The sequence below is a fragment of the Fukomys damarensis genome, unplaced genomic scaffold (assembly GCF_012274545.1).
Source record: "Fukomys damarensis isolate Sample0158 unplaced genomic scaffold, DMR_v1.0_HiC HiC_scaffold_5, whole genome shotgun sequence".
In the NCBI taxonomy this organism is placed as follows: domain Eukaryota; kingdom Metazoa; phylum Chordata; class Mammalia; order Rodentia; family Bathyergidae; genus Fukomys; species Fukomys damarensis.
Genome location: NW_022900917.1, coordinates 69,846,181 through 69,864,500, shown reverse-complemented (window position 1 = coordinate 69,864,500; position 18,320 = coordinate 69,846,181). Strand labels below are relative to the sequence as shown.

The following is an 18,320-nucleotide window of genomic DNA, read 5'->3' as shown; positions in this document are numbered from 1 at the left end:
CACACACACACACACACACACACACACACACACACACACACACACAATCTGCAGAGTAAACTGATGGGAAAATAGGTCGCATCTGGTGGATATCATCAAGAAATAGCTTTACTTTTTTCTTCCGACCTTCAAACTTAGTCGCAGTTGCTTTTCCTTCCCCTGATAGCAGACTGCGGAGCCTCCACAACTCCCTGGTTACTGTCAGCTATTAAAAAGTCCAGTTCAATCTAAGTCAAATTTTAATTTCAGTCCGGTTTAAAGCTTTCCCCTTCACCTGGCTTGGGCTTGTGGAGATGCTCAGGTGCCAGCAAGGGCCTAAGGTACTTCCTTCTCACACACTCACTTAACTCTGACAGCACTTGGGGGAGCAGGTGGTAGGTGCTGGGTATGATGTCCTCTTGGCTGTTGAAAGACTTCCACATCTCAGAATCCAGATGGTGGCTCTTCTGCACGGTACCTTTCCCACAGGATCTTCAAAGACCCTGACTTGGCACTGTGCTGGACTGACACATGACCTCTTGGCTCCTGCCCGGCTTGTGCCCTGGAATTCTTGAGCAGTAGCCAAGGACAAATGCATGTAGTTAGTTGGCCATTGTGGACAGTTTTGGAGAGCCCCCAGCCTCAATCTCCCCAGACCAGCCTGGGCATTAAGCTCTATGCTGTTGCTGCCAGGAGAACGTATTTCAGATCTACCTTGAGTTCTCTTATGCTTCACCCTCTGGGACAGGTTGGGCCCTAGTGGCTGCTGCACCTTGGCATGCCAGCTGGTATCTAGCCTGGGACTGAGATGCCAGGCAACCACTGGCCACAAGCCCTCTAACCAGGAGTAGCCATCCCTGTATGTCCTTCCTTTGTCTGTGAAGGAAATCAAGTCCATTCTCAGTATTACATGCATATCGGAAAGAACTTCCTTTTTCCCTGAGGAAGCATCTAGCCCTTTCTAAGCAAGCCATTCAGAGTTTTAGAGGAGCCAGAAAGTGGAAGTTCTCACGTGGATTGTCGAGCCAGCTCTTCCCTCAGAATGTGGGGTTACTTAGCTTTGTTCAGATCATTGAGGCCTCAGCCTAAACTGTACCTCCCATTAAACACATATTGTAACCTGTTCATCCACACCGGACTGAACTTCCCCGGCAGTTTACTTGCAAAATGCCAAAGTTACTGAGCTGCTGAGAACAAAAGCTAGATTTTAGTCATGATCTGCCTTTTTCTTAAGTGAAGTTGCCCAGGGCCTGTGTAACTTTGTTACTTTTCTTTCATTGCTGAGGCCAAATACCTGTAAAGGGGAAGAGTCTATTTAACTCAATTTTTAGAGCTTTCAGTTCACAATTGGCTGGCTCCAAGGCAAAGTGGCATGTGTCAGGGGAATATCACAGAGGAGAAAGCTTGGCCCTCAGCAAAAAGGGCCAAAGAGGGAGGTCCCCTGACTGTTAACACTGCCGCAGAAGAAGAAAGGCAAAGATAGCAGGCGGCAGAGCAAGGCACCTGGAACAGGGCGCAGCAGGGAGAAGTAGGAGCTTCGGAGTGAGTGTGGCTCATCCCCAGTGCGACTACGTTGAGCATTGGCCCCTACTGTGGCAAAGTCTCAAGGTGTTGGGGACTTGAAGGGGAAATGGGTGGTGGGGAGGAGCCATTCCAAGATCAATGAAATTCCTATTTCAGGGTTCTCACAGCTCCTGAAAGAGGGAGCTGGTCGCTGTGAGAACAGGTTGAGCCTGGCACTGCCCCTTGGAAACATCTGTCACCACATGGTCCTCACTCTCAGTCACTTCCCTTGCTTTCCTAGGACACACAGAGCAGCGCATAGCCCTCACCAAAAGATGAGCAGACAGCAGCACCAGAACTATGAGCTAAATAGACCTCATTTTTCTCATGAGAGACTCAGCCTTGGGCATTCTGCTAGAGCCACAGAAATGTCAACGCTAAGATTGGAATAAAACCGCAATCTGTAAGGGTTATTTTAATTGCATTTTATAAAAACATAACTTGACATAGTCTAAGGAAACAGGCTAATTGATCTGTGTTAGTCACCAAACTATGGAAAGGCTAGAGTTGAACTGACCACAGCAATAGCTGGACCCAACCACTAGAAGTCCATGGATTTTGTCTCGATCCATCTCTCAGCTCTGCTTCTCCACAGATTCTGGTTTCCTGCTCTGACACCTTCAGATTCAAGACAGGAAGCATGAATACAGCAGCTCATCTTTGCAACTGCAAAGGAAAGGGAAATGTCCTACTAACTGTATTGGACAAACCCCAAGGAGGGACTCTAACTGGCTAAGTGGGTCCTAGTTCCTAGAGCCGGGGAAGACAGAGTCTTTACCCAGTGCTGCTGGGAGAACTGTGAGCTGGACAGTTGCTGCAGTCTGCATTTCTCCTGTGTTTTGATCAAGGGCAAATGCCAAGAGATGCTAGCAGAGTTCCGGATGACCATAAAGAACAAGAGTAGCTGGGCATAGCTGCTCAGCTGGAGTCACACACTGGAAATTCTAGCTGCTCAGGAGGCTGAGTCAGGAGGTTAGCTTGGGCAGTTAAGCGAAACCCTGTCTGAAATGTAATTTAAAAAGGAGCAAAGATGTGGCTCAGTGGGCGAGCTTGATTAGCATATGAGAGGCCCCCTTTCTTACTACAGGACTGCAAAAAGGAAACAAAGAACAAGCACACAGTAGGAATGCAGATATTGATCAAACCATAACATGTGCTACATAATATCCCAAGTGCACCATATAAGGGCCATCCAATGGTGAATTTTACATTTACAGAATCTGTTACAGTAAAAGACATGTTTGCCAAAGACACATCCCCACTCAAAATACTCCCTCCTTTGAACACATGAACCCCATAGTTCTTGCCCCTTTCCTAAGCAGTGCTAGAAATCCTTTTTCTTGATTGTCTTTGTGAAGTATGAAAAAATTTACAGTGAATGCCACCGCTGAACACCATCCCACGGAGAGGTGGATTCATAAGCACGTGACAGTGCATCCTCACCCACTTTATTCGCCGGATCGGGCATCATGTGACTTCTGGCTCTTCTTCAGAATCAGTCCAGCTTTGGTAAACATTTTGTATCTACTTAAAATATCATGGCAGCCACGACAGCACAACCAGAGACACCACAGAAGGGGACTCCAGAACTGCCTCGGAAAGCGTCAGGAACAGTGGGTTATGTGTTTAGGGGAGGGGAAGAGCTCTGAGGGGGTTAACGGCAATATGTCTTCAACTGCAATAATAATTTAAACATTTCTTTAGCTTTTGACCACACTTCTTACACAGTTTATTTAATCTTCACAACAGCATCCTGACTCGGTGTTTTATACTTTTTCTTCAAAGCATAAGCCAAGACTCATTAGAAGTTCAACGATTTGCCCAAGATCAAAGTTAGTGCACAAGAAGTCAAGGCTGAAATGCAAGTTCTTAGGCTCCAGTGTTGTGCTTTCTTTTCTGAAATAGAGATTCTTAGAGGAACTTAAGCCAGAGGGATCATATTCACCAGCAGAAAATTTATCAATAAAGCAAATGCTGCTTCCCAGAGGCAATACAGGGCCTGGGTAGGCTGTGGGTCACGTGTGTGTGTATGTGTGTGTGTGTGTGTGTGTGTGTGTGTGTGTGTGTTAGTGTGTGCGTTTTACTAGATAAACTCAAAGTGAAGGACATTCTAGGAAACACATGAGCTGTGCTCCTTAGAACTGCCAAGGTCTTCAGAAACAAGTACAGACTGAGATCCTGTCCCAGACCAGAGGACCCTGCAGAGCCATAACAACTAAGCACAGTGTGGTGTCCTGGGTTACATCTTGGGGCTGGAAAAGGGCAGTTATGGGAAAATTGGCAAATTCAAAGAAAGGCTCGAGTTTAGACACAGTGTACCGACGTGGGTTGTGTAGCTTTAACAAACACTGTAATAACGTAAGGTGTTTACAGTAGCGGTCACGGGGTGAAAGTTCTGTGGGTGCTCTAGGTGTCACTTCTGCAGCTGTGGAAGTGATTCCACGTTACAGAGTTGAGGGAATCCACACGCCCTCCGCCCCAGTGCGTACAGGGCCAGCTGCAGAGCAAGGGGCAGGCCTGCAGGGGGCGCTTCGCACTAAGCGCGGGAACATCTGGAACCACTGTGCTGGCAGTGTCACAGCTCCCTATAGGAAAGCTGCAGACCCAAGGCAGCCGGCAGTAAAAGAGCAAGGGCCCGTGGGAGACGGTAGGTAATAATGGGGCCACGAGGCTGGGGGTCCGTGCGGATTTTACTGTCCTCAGGAGACTGCGGCTCTCTCCATGACTAAAAGATGTGGTGAGGCGCTGTCTGCCCACCACAGCAGAACCCAACAAGGGACTCAGCCTGAAATTGCCTTGACTTCAGACCGCTCACTCTCTAAAGCCATGTGAAATGCATGCATGCCCTCTTAAGCGACCTTGCCTCTGGAGCAGCCTGAGCTCCAGCTGACTAAGGCACAAAGGGTAACAATATATATTTTTTATGGGTGGTGACTGAAGGAAAAAAATCCTAAAATGGAATCTCAGGAGGCAGTGGGTAATAGTTATCTTGTGTTCAAAGCTCACCAAGTAAGCTTTTATTCTATGGTTTCCTTGAGAATGTGCTCCCATTTCAGACTCTGACACCTCCAAAGCTGATTTACTTCTGGTCTGCCTTTGAGTAAACGCCCAGGGTGAGACCCCAAGCATGCTCAGAGCTGTGCAAGCCTTGAAAGAGCTGCCCTGCTCCTCTCCTAAGTTGCTTCTGATCTCAGCTTCTGTCTATGGCTTCTTTACATTCTCTTGGTTGGGGCACAGCACAGACCAGAGAGAGAGGCGGTGGTTTCTCATGGCACCTGGCCTCAAATGAGCCTCTTAGGGGACTTTGAAATAAGCAACGCCCCCCATTAAACCCTTCCTCAGCCCTAATAGATGCTCATTCCTTTCAAGGGTGTCAGATTTTTCACATGTGTTTCCCTTAGCCAGCTTTAGAAGTTGGCTTTAAAAAGAGGAAATAGCAGAGATGAATTAGCTTTGACCAACTGGGAGGAGAGGCAAAATTCTGAACGCGTGCATAATGGAGCCTGTGTAGTGCAGAGAGTCAAAGATTTCAGGATTTCCAGGCCACCAACCGCCCTGGTTTGTCCAGGATTGAGGACGTGATCAGGATGAGTGATTCCAAGAGAGAACTCAGATAATTCCAGGCAAATTAGCCTAACCCTGGCATATGCCAGGGGTCTTACAGATATTCTAAGGCACAGAGACTCCCAAATACATCCTCCCTTCTGGGTTTTTTGTGGGTTAGTGTACAGCAAATTGTGGAGACCAGATGGGACGACCGAGGCCTAAGTGTCCTCCTCAGTGAGCACTGAGAAGAGAGAGGGTATGCAAGTGTGCTGACAAACTGCAGGGAGAAGTGAGAACACCTAAGTGTAAGTTGTTTACCTGGACAAGTGCCACGGATGGCGGGAGACAGATGAGTCCCGCGGACCTGTAATTGCTCCTGTCCGGGTTTGAGTGAGTAAAGCCAGTCATTGGGGGCTCCGTGTTGGAAGGAGACCCCTCCAATGCCCCCATACTACTCTCTCCTCCCTTGCACTCCCTTCCTTTCCGTCTCATTTTGGGCACTCAGCACCTCTGTCTTTGGGGTGGGGTTTGCCCCAGATCCTGAGCAGTGGTTTCCTCTTGATTCTGGGCAGATAGCCAGACTGACTTCCAGGTTTCTCTACAGTTAGATGTTGCCCTGAGACGAGGTTTACTCAATGGGCTTTAAGTAAAGGCAGGTGTGCCACCCCCAGCAGGGTCCCTGATAACCTGAGGTGGAGGGTCCTTGCTCTCTTCCTCCCCCTAGTGGCTTAATATTGCAGTTTGGGCTCCATTGCTGGGGTCAAAGCCTCCATCAACCTAACTCCCAAAACTTTTCTGCATGGAGCAAAACGAACACTGACTCTACTTTACACCCTTACCCCTACATATTGGAATCATCTTTGGGGGCTTAAATGAGGGAGAGATAAACTTTATGTGTGTGTGGATAAGAGTGGGGCTCAGAGGAGCAAGCCTCTTAGCCCAGATACTCAGGAGGCTGAAGCAGGCGGATCTTGAGCTCCAGGCCAGCCTCAAATTAAAGATAAAAATGGCTGGGGTATAGCTCAGTGGTGAGCACTCACCCAGCACACACAGGGCCCTGGATTCGATCTCAGTAATGCCTCTCATCTCAAAGTAAGGATGACTTCGGGTAAGTGAGAAATACACTTCCACCGTGGCAAGACAGTGATATTTCCGGTGTTCCTGGCACAGCGTATGACGTCACACAGATGGTCATGGTCACTCTCAAGACAGCCTGCCACCGTTTCTGAGCTCGTGTTCTTCCAAATCTGCTCCTCTGCGTTGTGATCCACAGCATAGGTCTCAGGTTCCTGTTTCCAGGTGTGCATGGATGCCCACAGCCAGTGCACACTTCCGTCCAGTGCATGGCCCAGCAAAGGAACCTGCAGTCATGGAGAACTGCCTTTTTATAGGGAGGCACGGAGAAATAAAATTCAAAAGGGCAAAATAATATTTATTTTCTGTGACATTCTTTCATTCAACAAATAATCACCAATCAACTACTATGTGTTCTGCTTCCCTGTCCACACCGGAGATGGGGCCGTGAGCATCCACCCTTCTCGGAGAGCTCTTGGTGTTGGCCGCAGGATCTGGCAGCTCTCTGGGACGCACCAGCACCTTCCTGCCCTCCAGGACCAAAGGATGCAAACTGGGGAAACAGCGAAGTCTCCTGCAGAAGTGCGGAAGGAGTGGAAACCAGACCGGCGGGGCAGGGCAGCGCTCCTGCTGGAGATTCCCCCACAGGAAGGCAGTGGCCCTGGGCTGTTCTGGAGGAGACGGCGGAGTGGGCCAGGCCAGAGGGTAAAACCGCAGGTGAGGCCGGATCCTGTGAGCCTGACGCGTGGAGGAAAAGCTTCGTATTCCCAGGCACATTGTTACGTTGTTGCTGCAGTTTCTGTGTCACAGCCAGTTACTGCTTCTGGTGGCTTTTAATTAAACAACTTGGTTTATTCTTTCTTTCTGTCCTCTAGGATTTGCAGAATGGATCCCACGGCCTCATTGTGCAGGGAAAGGGCCAGGCTCTTCTCAGTGGACAAAATATGTGTCTCCTGGAGTGTAAGAGGTTGAGCATGGCCCAGAGTTGCAACTTGACATGCCTGTCTCTGTCTCCTTTGGAGTAAGCACAGCGCTTTCCAGAACTGTCACCTCCCGGCCTGCACCGAGCTTGAAGTCAGGATTAGGAGCGGCCTCTAAGGGGAAGCAAGGTGCACTTGGAACCTGGCTCATGGCATCCCTGGTGAGTCATGCATCCCACCGGGTGTACATGTCATGTTTGTGAGTGGACTGTGTTTTCTGCCCAGGGTCATTATGAAAACCAATGAGATGAGCACCCAGCATAGTTCCTGGTGGGGAGAATCATCACCGGAATATGCTAGGGTTATTATTAACTTAAACCTTCCTCTGCAGTTATTTTTTATCATGCAAATTTTTCTTCTTTCAGAAATAGAACAGTGAACCTCCACATGCCAGATACACAGCTTCAAAAATTACCAGGTCATGGCCAATTTTGTTTCATCTCTGTGCTCATCTTCTTTCCTTTTTATATCGTGTTGAAGATTTCTAGCCTCACATCCTTTCATCTATAGAATACACACTATGTAGTTCTGAAACACAGACATTAAAAAATAATAAGCATGGCATAATTATCACCCCTTCCCTCCAAAAATAGGTAGAAGTTTTAGCAGGTAGAAAAGTATCTCTCCAAAGTGTCCTTGTCCTGAGTCCCATTCTCAATGTATTGCATTACATGACGTAAAGGTTGCGGAGGTAATGGTGATTTCTGATCAACTGGCCCAAAACAAGATGATGACCACAGAGCAAGAAGTCCAGCTGGGCTTGAAAATTAGGGAATGGGCCACAAGCAAAACACACGAGCAACTTAGAGAATCTGGGGAAGACCACAAGCTCCTCTTCAGACCTCCAGAAGAAATGCAGACTTGAGAACACTTTGGCCCAGTGATAGCTGTTCCAGCTTCCAGAACTGTGAGTTATTTCAGTTGTGTTGTTTTAAGCCACTAAATTGCAGCAGTTAGTTACAGCAGCAATGAGAAACTAATATAACAGTAATTACTTAATTTCATTACTCAGTTCAGCTTAGTATTTAAGCCCACAGCTTAGAATTTTAGTCACTATACTTCTGTGATTTGAACTAATTGCCTTAAATACTGTTCTGAAAACATTCAGAAGACTTAAATACTGTATTCGGCTATCCTATTCAAATGAAGCATATTGATTCTAAAACTGAAGTTTTTTTTTTTTTCTTTTCTTTTTCTTTTGCATTCTGGGAAGGGGACTTAGGGCCTACTCTGTGCTAGGCAAGCACTACACTACTCAGCAACATCCACAGTCCTGGAATGTGATTCCTGAAGGTTTTTTGGTGGGGGGTACCGGAGATTGACCTCAGGACCTTGCGCTTGCCAGGCAGGATCTACACCATTGAGCTGCATCCCTGGCCCCAAGAATATTTTATTTATTCATCTTTCTATATATTTTTTATTCATACACATTTTCTTTACATAACCACAAAAGCCGATTACAGGTGATTTTTCTGTTTAGCTCTTGGGAAGGTAGATGCACTGGTAAGCTCTCTCTTTCTCCTTTGGAGGCCATAGAAGTAAAACAGCACAGATTAGAACCCTCCATTCTGCGATTTCACTTTTTGGGTTAATTTTAGCTCTGCCACTCACTAGCTGTGTGGGTTTGACCAAGTTAACAAATGTCTCTGACCCTCCGTTTCTTCCTACGTGGTGGAGTTCACAGTGGTGCCTACCTCGTAGCGGTGCTGCCAAGACAAAGTTAATGTCTGACGAACCCTCAGAACAGTGCACGGAAGAAGCATTCATCAAATGCTTGCTCTCATTGCTCTCTGCCAAGCGTGGCTGATCACAAGTCAGGTCGACCTTTCCCCAGCTCTGAATCCTTGGTTTCTCATGTATGAAATGCTATTAATGGTGGGAGGGCACTATGTTTAGTGAAATGGCCAAGTATTTATTATGCTTCAGAGAAGACGGTAGATAGCCCATAGCGGTAGGTGGCCATCATTTTTATTTTTCATCTAGTTGCTCCCTTGCCCACTGTGGTTACTGAACAGCGAGATGAAAAGCCAGGGGGAGCTCATGCGTTGCCTCTTCTGCTCTGCCTGCTGCCCCCACCTCGGCGGCTGTGCCATGGAGAAAGGAGACAGAGGCCACCAGCCTAGACCGGGCTGACAATCATTGCACAACTGAGCTCAGTACCTAACGTCCTCCAGTCCTTTTGGGAATAGGTGTGGTAGCTGTACCTTAAAGGTGACATGAAGGTGAGTTACTACTTCTCTTCAGTGTGGCAGGACTGTGCCTGGCAACAAACCTCAGAACATGGTAAAGGTGGTGAAATATCACTTGCTTGGTTCAGCTATTTCACTCGGCAAGGGCTGTCCTTTCTCCAAGGTCGAAAGGGCAGAAGCATTTTCCAGGAACTTCAGGGTCGGAGGAAGAGTCACTTGGCCTTGCCTTGCCCCGGCCTTCTTCTTGCCTCCCTGAATTCTGCAGTGAAGAGCTCTGTTCTGGTCTCTTTGTGATTTGTGGCATTAGGTGTGTTGGGGGGGTTCAGAAGGGAACTAAGTTAAAATAAGTCCACTCTGCCTAATTTCATTCCAAATAACTCTTCCTGGGTGGGATGGAGTGAGGGTATAGTAGTCACAGCAAAGTGACTATCAGCAGAGGGGCCGGCGGAGGTGGCCCAAGAACTACGGACAGTGTCATCAACTGCACTGACACCAACAGCAGAAACTAAGAGGCAGCAGCACATCTGGGAAAGTGGAGGGGTCCTGAACACCCACTTTCCAAGGTATAATGGCCCCCAAGAAAGACTAAGAAATTGCTTGGCATACCTGGGAACCAAGGCACATGCAAGGGTGACAGGGTATGGGTAAACCACACACACACACACACACACTCAGACCCACATGGTCCCAGAAGTTTTAATAATTCAAGATTTTGCAGCAGGAAAATATCTTATTTTTAGCCTACGTCTTTTTTTTTATATATTTTATCACTTACAGAAGAGAATAAGAAGCAGTGAACTTTTTGTGCTTAGGATCTCTTGGTGTCTACAGAAAACATCCCAGTCACATGCCTAACAGCACTCACACTCACCACTCAGCTTCAGTGACAATAGAACAAAGATCAATTCCTGGCTCCCCATCTGGTTCCCTGCATCCAGAGAGATGTGCAGACTGGAACCTGCCCTGAGCTGGTGGAAACTTAAAGATGACCCAGGTTAGGTTGTCTCTGTCATTTGAGAGAGGACAAAGCTGAGGCCCAGAGGAAGGAAGGGAACCCCTCATGGTCACATGTCCACTTAGGCCCAGAGATGAGACAGTAGCCACAGCCCAGCTGTCTTGCCAGCCTCTGCCTCTCACTATTCTGCCTGTGGTGGAGGAGAGAAGTGGGTGGATGTTCAAGGAATGCAAACTCATGCTCATGTTTGAATATTAAAATGTAATATTGTAATTTTTAGCCTAAAACAAAACTGAATTAAAGAGGTAGATCTGCTGCAAAAAAATTAATGCTTTTCTGGTCCCAATATACATGACTTGGAAGCGTTTGCCCCCAGGGATCTATTCCTAGAGGGAGGGCTGACACAGGCAGGAAGACAGACAGTTTTGTGAGGCCCCTCCCATGGGGCACCTCCTCCTCCTCTGTTCCTTCCTCACAGCCTTATGCTTTTACAGAGCATGCCCAGCATCTCCCACCTCCTCAGGGCACCTTGGCTCCCCCCAGAGCTTGCAAGTGTTCACCAGGTGGTCAGCTCTGTTGGTCTTCCAGGACTGCCATGCAATCTACCATCACAAAGAGGCCTGGATCACAGAAACATAACTTTCTCCCTCCCCTGGAAGACCAGAAGTCTGATGCTAAAGGCTGGCCCCTTCTGAGGACTAGGAAGAAAGCACTGGCCCCCAGGCTTCTCTCTTTGTACAGCCATCTCTCCCAGGATCTTCACCTCACCTTCCCTGCGCATGTGTCTGTGCCCACATCTGCTCTTCCCACAGTGGTACAGTTATGTTATAGACAGGTAGTGGCCTCTGTGAGGTCACTGCCTCAAAATAAAGTCACATTCTAAGATCCTGGCATTGGGACGTCAACATGTAAAGTAGCTGTGGAATGCACGGTTTCACCCCCAGCACCAGTTTCCTGCAGCCCCCGGGCAGTGAGCTGGATGGGACAGGATGTGACTCCCATGGCTCTCTGCCGTCACTGCCCAGCACGTGAGCTGGGACAGGTGGCCACGCCTCCGAGAGCCTCTAAAGGGAGCAGAAATCACGTGTACTTTTCAGAGCCTAGACGACAAACCACACGGCATCTACCAAAAGTCCCAGGAGAATAGCTATGGCATCAAAGTCTCCGGATAATTGCTGGTTCCTCCCTTTGTCCTCCAGAGTGTGTGCACAAAGACCCATTGTGACCACTGAAAAGAGCACAAAGCACAGACACACAGTTGCCCTGGAGGCTTCTGATCAAATGAAGCCTTGTGCATGGATACAAACCGCCAAGAGAGTTCCGTGTCCTAAAATAAAGCAAGTTGGGTGTTTGATACAAAGATGGGGCCCAGCCCATCTGCTCCTCCCTGGTATCTACTCAGACAGCACTTGGACAGAATCATACAAGTTTCTCCAGTTCGCTGGGATGACTTCTTATGTAGTTTTCCTTTACATTAAAAATAACAACAACAACATTGTGCTCTATTTCTTATAAAGGAAAATAGATGTGGTTATGAGAAAGTGGTATATACTTGCAATTTACAATATGCATGTGGGAATCACATCCCTCCTTTTTTTCAGTAAACGCCTGGTGTTGCAGCTTTGTTGGGGATTTTTGTCTTTGTTTGCTTGGTGAAACATGGACTCAATGCTATGGTACATCTCCATCTGCTCCGAATTTGCCCGCACCCTATCCCCAGGGCTCTGTTCACAGCAGTGAGGGCAGCCACGCAGAACCCCTCGCCAACCCATTTGGAGGGGCGTCCTCTGTCAGCTCTTCCTTCAGTCCTGTTTCTGGACTGTTCCTGAACAAATTCTCTGAGCAGGACGGTCCAAAGAGTGGGCAGAGAAAGCACGCTGGTTAGAACTTGGACCCGGGTGCCCACAAGCACGGGGGTGTGTGAGGGAAGGGCAGGACATCCGGGTCTGTGTACATTGTGAAGCTGTCAGAGAGGCCCAGGCCCCCTCATCAGGGAGCACAAAGGGCTCCCCCAGAAGCACTCTGAAGACGGCGGGCGCTAAGTGCTTCAGTGATCACCCAGCTTGGTGAGCAGAGTGGCGGGGGGCGGTGGTCAGGATTTGGGTCCTGGAGCTTCAGCTGATTTTATCTCCGAAATGTAAGGAAGTCAGTTACTGTGTCTGGGCTGAGCTCTCCAGATCTGTAAAACTGAAGAAGGGTTAGGAAATTAACTTATCCCTGTCACGTTCTATGAACAGAAATCCTAGGCCTCCTAAGGCTCCCCAGAGATCAAAAAGGCCACTGAGTGAAGAAGGAATCATCAGAGGGGGAAGCCCGGGAACCTCTGGAACTCAGCCCTTTCTCCTGTTTTTATGATAATCCCGTCCTCCGCTCTCCCTGCGGGCTCCAGTCAGATCACTGTTGTGATGCACCGGCTCCTTCTGTCTGAAAAGGGGAAGGAGATTCTCCTGTGGCCGCACATTTAACTTTGATTGATGAGGCTGATGCTCCAAAGGAAAACCAACTCTTTTAACTAATTATGGCCTATCTGATTTATTTCCCTCCTTCATGCTGTTTATTTTGTTTTTATTCAAAATATAAAATTACTCCCTGAGTTGGGAGATGAATGGCTTTTTTCTCCTTTGGAAACAGACCACTTGCCAGGAGCCTGGTTATTAATAGGAGCTCAGAATACATGAGTCATTGTTTTTCCCTTTTCACGCAGAAGCCCCCTGGGAGCCACTGGTTTACTTATTTTTTTTTAAGGTTAGCGGCATTAATGTTTAATTATTTGGTGGCTGTTATGTTGGAGACTTGTTTTTAGGAAAATATAATAATATTCTTTGGTGCTTTCTTCCGGGTAAATTTTGTATCTTAATGAACTTCAGTAGAATTATCAACGTCACTGGACAATGATGGATTACACTTTTGATTGTTTGATTTATGCCTTTAACAAATATGCATGTATATGTGTTTATGCTACAGAAAAGATGTGGACCTGTAGCTTTTCAGATGTATCCAGGCCCTGATTTTGAAGCAGGAGGTTGCTCCCTACGTCCATTTACTTTATGCTGGGAACTCATTCGTTCATCTGTAATTATTCCCCTGTGGATCCACCCCACCGTCCAGTCAGGGATCGACCCCCAGTGGGGTGGACACCAGTGTGGTCCATTTAACACCCATTCACTCCCTGTTACCGTGCCAGCTGCCCACACAGCCCCTGTGAGGAGCACAGAAACAGAGAGAGGAAACAGCTCCAAAGGGCGAGTCTTGGTTTTGCATCTGTTTATTTAATTTAATGTAATTTTAATTTTATTTTATTTATATTTTTGGCGATCAAACCCATGGGTGCTCTATCACTGAGGTGCATCCCTCTGCCATTTTAAAAAAATGACTCAATGAAAGTATTTATATATCTAAAAAGAAATGTAAAAGTTAAAAACTGGAGTTGGAATTTACATACCATAAAACACATTCCTTAAATTGTAAAATATCTTTTTCAAATACATTCACAAAATGGCTGAGCTGTCATTTTATCTAATTCAGAATATTTTCATCACCCTAAAATGAAACCCCATGCCCATTTAGTCTCTATTTCCCCTTCCTTCAAACCCCTGACAAACATACATTGACTTTCTGTCTGTCCATCCAGCTTCCCACAAGGAGGGTAAACATTATGTACCACACACACATACTGATAAACTAAAACATCACACCTACATTCATAGTGGCATTATGAGCAATGTGCAAAAAGCAGAAGGAACCCAACTTCTATCAATTGACGAGTGGAAAACTGTTTTGCACCCAAACAATGCAGCACCATTGGGCTCTAAAAGTGTTTGAGAATGATGTACATCTGTGTTACCACACAGATAGATAGACCTTGACAATGCTGTGTTAAGTAAAAGCTGGTCACGAGTGAGTGCGTGATTCCATTTATATGAAATGTCCCCAATAGGCAAACCCACCCGATTGAGTTTTTATTTTAGGTAGGGTCTCCCTAAGTTGCCCAGGTAGCACTGGAACTTGTGATCTTCCTGCCTTGACTTCCAGGAGTACTGGGTTGCAGGTATGTGCCACCTTGGCTGCTGTAATACCTGGCTTTTGGCTTTTCTTTCTCTGTTCTTTATGTAACTTCCTAGCTGGTAACTTGGAACAAGCCACTTAGCCTCAGTGTACCTGCATTTCCTTATGAATTAAATGATGTCTCCATCAGCACCCAGTCAAGCAAGTACAAAGCACTGCAGGTAAATCTAGCATGGAGGGATTACTGCATGGAGTTAGGTGCTGTCTTGCAGAAGGGGAACAGAGGTGAAAAGCAGGGCCTGCCTTCCCTACCAGAGTTGGGCAGAGGTACAGTCCCATTCGTGCTGTGGGTTTCCTGCAGGGCTGCCAGCAGGTCCCCGATGCTCCACAGGCCACAGGCTACCTTGACCAGCACCATGGGGAGGCACCAGCAGAGTCAGAGGAAAAACAAAGCAGTGCAGAAGCAAACTTCTCCCTTCCACAGCTTTCCAGTCCCTTCCCAGCACCTGCTACTGGCAGAGGCCAATCAGAGGGCTCCTGACCTGGAGCCTGGGGCAGCTATGGTTTCTTCACCTCTTGCAGCATGGAGGAGAGCAGGAGCGGAGCTGCCAGCTAACAGACAGAGAACCAGTACAATGACCAGGACAACGACGAAAACTCCTTTATATACTCGCTGTGAGCTGGTGAGTTAAGGTGGTAAAAGCATTAGGACAGTGGCTGTGCATACACATGATTGTGCTTCGGTATTATTACTAATAGCTAATATCTAGGAAGAGTGTGTGGGAACAGACTAGCAGCAGAAGCAGATTTATGGCTGAGAAAGCTCAAGAGAAAAGAGTGTGGGCACCAATGAGGCAAAGAAGAGGCAGGGTCTCTTAGCAGATGAATAGACCATCCATGCATTGGAAAAGAGGAAATTAGGCATTTTACTGTCTAGATGTGCTGATGTACTGCCTCCTAGCATCAGAGAAAGGAGGCAACTCCAAGATGCTTCCATCCTGGACTAGATTCCATTGGTCACTATTCATCGTCACACCGGCAGGGCAAAGATGGAACTCATCCTACTTCCAAGGGACTCCTCACAGCTGGAATAGTGCTTGGTACCCTGGACATGCTTGATTAAGAGTCATTGTGGTGGGCAATGAAAAAATAGCCGCGTTCTCTTACTTTACTAAGGAAATTGATGCACAGAGCCAATCCCCAGGGTTCTATAATTAAAAAGTAGCAAAGGCACACCACTGAATTGTCTGCTGTGCATTGCATTTTGCAGTGACCACACAGACCCCCCCCACGGACAGCCTCAAACCGTAAACACACAGTCATCAGTCCCCATGCAACTGTGGCCCTGGAGTACCTACAGACCATATTCCTGTTTTTTAAAGGAGAACCAAGGACAAGGAGTCACCTAAGAGCTTTGTACTGTATTCATACAATGCTGACAGCTGACACTGCACAGGACCCATTCAGAACAGAAACGGGGATTGGTTCCATCAATAAGCAAACATTGTGTTACCTGCCCAGTCAGTGTGTGCCAGGAGCTAGCATGTGCCTTTTTGAGAAAAGATGCATCTCCTCGCTCAAAGAACCTGAGACAGAATTTGTAAAAACGTATGTTTGAGAAACTCTCCTAGGTTTGGGAAGGTGGGTGTTAGGAGTTGGGTGAGCCTTCCCAGCAGCCTCATGCCTCCCTCATGGTGGGTAAGGGAGCTTCTTGGATTTCTTTGCAAACAGAGCAGCCTGGAGTCGGGTACCCATGAGGCTCACTTGGGTTCTCGGACTTTCCATCACATTCCCCAGTGGGGCCTGTGGACAGCCCACGCCCACCTCTGTCACCTGGGGTGCTCTTGAGAGTGCAGGTTCAGGGCTATGACCTCACGGGCGAAGGACCTCCTGTGAGCACAGCTGGAGTAAAGCTTGCGCTGGCCTTCACCAGCCCTGCCCCACTCCCACACATGAGGCCAAGGTAGTCCATCTCCCCCAATCCCCTGTGCTTCCTCTGGCCTTCCTGTGTATCACACCTGTCTGCACATTAGTGCATCTTTCTACTTGTGTCTTCCTTTTGTGACAACAGTCTGGCCGTAAGGTTGAAAATTCCCGGCTCCCTGAGGAAGCGTGTGTACATTCCTGCATGGGCTTTGATCTCTCTCCTATCTAGACCGCTGCATGTCTGATCTGCACTCAGGCAATGTCTCCTTTGCTTTGTTTCATTGTCACTTAACCATCTTTCCAATGCCTCAAGCTTTACTCTCCAGGAGCTCTTCCCATACCTCTGGGACCCCACGGATTCCTTGTCTTCGCCCTCTCTGACTCCTCCTCCTGATACCGGTGGTTTCTCAGATCCTGGTCTGTAAAGCACGCTGAGATAAATGGCTGCAGAGTTGATCTGCCAGGTAGCCTGCCCTGGGACAGGATCTTGATTCTATGTTCTAGGAAAAAAAAAAAAAACAGATAAACTTTTACCTCTAAGCCCTTGTGATAGCTTAGCAAACAAAGCCTGCCACTTTGGGACATCCTGTCCTAGAACATACTGTTGGGGTGAAAATGCAAAGGTGATCCTTCCTGTGTCTGCCTCCTGGAGTGACTGTCCCTCTTTGGGGAGGTCTTGGGATGTGGAATAAGTACCTGTGAGGGCTCAGTGCCTTCTCCCTGACCCAGATAACTTGGTTCTAGTGTGAAATAGCACAGCACTTCTCCCTCCCCAAGCATGGCAAAGGTCGTGCTTCTCTACCTTTCTGTTTCAGAAACAGAGCTCTGCCTCCAACACACTCCATCATTTGTTTTTCAGGATTTGGAGCAGAATTAATTAGCTTGGAAAAGCGCTGGGACAGTGCTAACTATTATTAATGACACAATTAACAACAGTTCCTTCCTGCAGGGGACGGGCTCTTCCTGACTGTCTTGGCAGCTCTTGAAGACAGACCCTGTTCTTCCCATTGCCCTCTCATGAGCTCTGCTTAGTCCCTGGCTCTCTGCCCCAGCCACTCCTGGGCAGGGTTGTTGCCAGGAGCTCCTGCATGTAGTATTGGGCCTGGACTCCAGGCTCTTGCCCACTCTGGCACAGGAAATGGATGGACCCAGACTTATCTCCTCAGCAAAAGGGAAACAACTTAAAGGATACAAAAGGGAATCAGAAGGAATGTGAATTCAGTACTAGTTTGTATGGTGGAACACCCACTTGGTGTTTGATGTGCTTACTTCCAGGTAACTATCATCACAGACTCACGTGAGACACGTCTGTCCCCACTGTACAGAAGAAGAAGTGACTCACAACAGGTAAGTAAGTGTGTTGTCTAAGTGCGCCCTCGTGATGACACAGGGGCAGGGTTCAGGCCTTTCTGGTTTGACTTTGAAATCACTGGTCCTTATCCAGTCATCCCTGCCTGGTCTTAGTGGCAGAGGTCTGCTTGACGGCACAACCTCAACCACCAGGTTTGTCCCCATCCTACCTAATCCTCGCCCCTCTACTTCAAACATCTATCTCATTTAGTTTTTCCTCTTAGTTCTCAAGTTTTCTCTAGGTCCCCTCTTGCCTGGATTCCCATGTCAATCTAAGGACAAGCTGAGTTAATGATTCAGATACCTGCCGGTGGTTAGCCTGTATTGGAATCAAATGCCATCGCTGTAATTTGATAACTTTGTACTTGGAAAATGTATTTAGTATTTCTTCACCTCTACATTGGAAATAACGATACTCAACAGCTCTGCCCCCAAGAACCCCTGCTCTCTCCTGCACCTCTCCAGCTGTGTTGGCCACTCCCAGAACTTCATGGGATCCAGTGCATTGAGTTAAAAGTCCCCTCTTGAGCTGATAGTATGCTATGTGTGTCCTTGAATCATTACACACACCTACACACACCGCATTAAGAAAGCCCATCGCACATGACCACCCTGTAAGTTTCTGGAAAATGCGGCCATGTGTCATTCATCACTGGGATCCCCAACAACCAACTTGGGCTCTGGCACAAGCTCAACCTTCAGGTACAGACTGCCAAAAAAGCACACAGAGGAAGTGATCTTTGAGTTGGAAAG

At 47.6% G+C, this 18,320-nt stretch overlaps 1 long non-coding RNA gene across 4 annotated transcripts; it reads left to right on the top strand.

Annotated features, from left to right (window-relative positions):
• Positions 1–5,555: 5,555 nt before the first annotated feature.
• On the top strand, positions 5,556–11,771 carry LOC104853304. Of its 4 annotated transcripts, none has more exons than XR_777749.2 (4): positions 5,556–6,879; positions 7,038–7,303; positions 7,508–8,049; positions 9,126–11,771. It is a non-coding gene; the product is annotated as an uncharacterized LOC104853304 (long non-coding RNA). The 4 variants fall into 4 exon arrangements; XR_777751.2 differs by having other exon boundaries at positions 5,556–7,303; positions 7,508–7,560; positions 7,825–8,049; XR_777750.2 differs by having other exon boundaries at positions 5,556–7,303; positions 7,825–8,049.
• The last annotated feature ends 6,549 nt before the right edge of the window (positions 11,772–18,320 follow it).